Here is a 1,214-nt window from a genome sequence, read left to right on the forward strand (position 1 = left end):
TATCTTTTGATAGCCAGGCTCCATCAGCTTTCTTTACCACATTTGCTTATGCACCCATTTGTCTCCAGCGATCGGGTCAGGAAGGAGAGCGTCATGGAATGCCAGTTTAATAGAACAAAGTGTTCTTGCATTGTAACTCTTAATTTTCAAGACATCATTCAGCGTGTGAGGTCATGGACAGCTGTCCTTTGTCTCCTCCTCCCTGGAGGAAGCCTCTGTGATGTGACCCTGCCTTCTGGCTATAAGGCACCGCCAAGTGACCTGAACTCCACCAATCAGAGGTGCCCTTTAAAAGTCTGTCTCTTCAGGGCAAACAAGCAGGGTTTGTGGGCCTAGGAGTTCACTGCTGTTAGAGTGACCACTGTGTTCTGATTGGATTTTTCAGTTACTTAATATGGCGCATCTAGCTTTTGTTACTCCCACCAAATAACCTTTGATTTACTGAAGGGTAAGAAGGAGTGGGGTAGGGAAGGTACCGATTGGATTACATGATTGTGTTTGTCAGCAGTTGTTAACAGGATTCATTGTGCTTGCCATCCTGCCGGGTATAAAGCCAGCCATCTCAGAAGTAGAGAAGGAAGAAACTCCCCATCAGCAAGAGAAAAGAGCTAGGAGTGGAGCTAGCCTTTTGGACCTCAAGATCCCTGTGCATGCATTGAGCCTCCCTGACCCAGGAGGCAGCTGTGACATCAGAGGAGAAGCAGAGGAGCAGCAAGAGCAGAAGCAGGAGCCAGAGCATGAGATTGGGGATGTCAATTGCCAGGCCTTTCTTTCGACTCTCTGGTAGCCTGGAAACCTATTGAGCATCATAGCCAATGCAAGCATGAATGACGGTGCTTGAGGTGGGCTGTCTGGGGCTCACATGCATCTTCTAGGGGGGAAGATGAGACTTCTCCCAGGGAACCACCACTTGCTGCCCCATGTCCCTTTAGTAAATGCCACCAAGGACTCGGGCTGATGCTAGGAGATTGTGCCATTTCCATCCATAGAAGCACAGAGAGGTTTAGTATGTTGCTCCAGATCACACAACAGTAGAGATAAAATGCAAGTCCAGTTTATACTCCATTCAAGGTTTGACCGTCTGTCTCATAAAGAGCATTCCCTTATATCACTTCTTTTTATTTTAATCAATTTATTGGGGCTCATACAATTCATCACAATACATAGATCAATTGTGTAAAGCACATCTATACATTTGTTGCCCTCATTATTCC

This window comes from Echinops telfairi, unplaced genomic scaffold, assembly GCF_000313985.2.
Source record: "Echinops telfairi isolate 266 unplaced genomic scaffold, ASM31398v2 ScPeMD7_7409;HRSCAF=8447, whole genome shotgun sequence".
In the NCBI taxonomy this organism is placed as follows: Eukaryota; Metazoa; Chordata; class Mammalia; order Afrosoricida; family Tenrecidae; genus Echinops; species Echinops telfairi.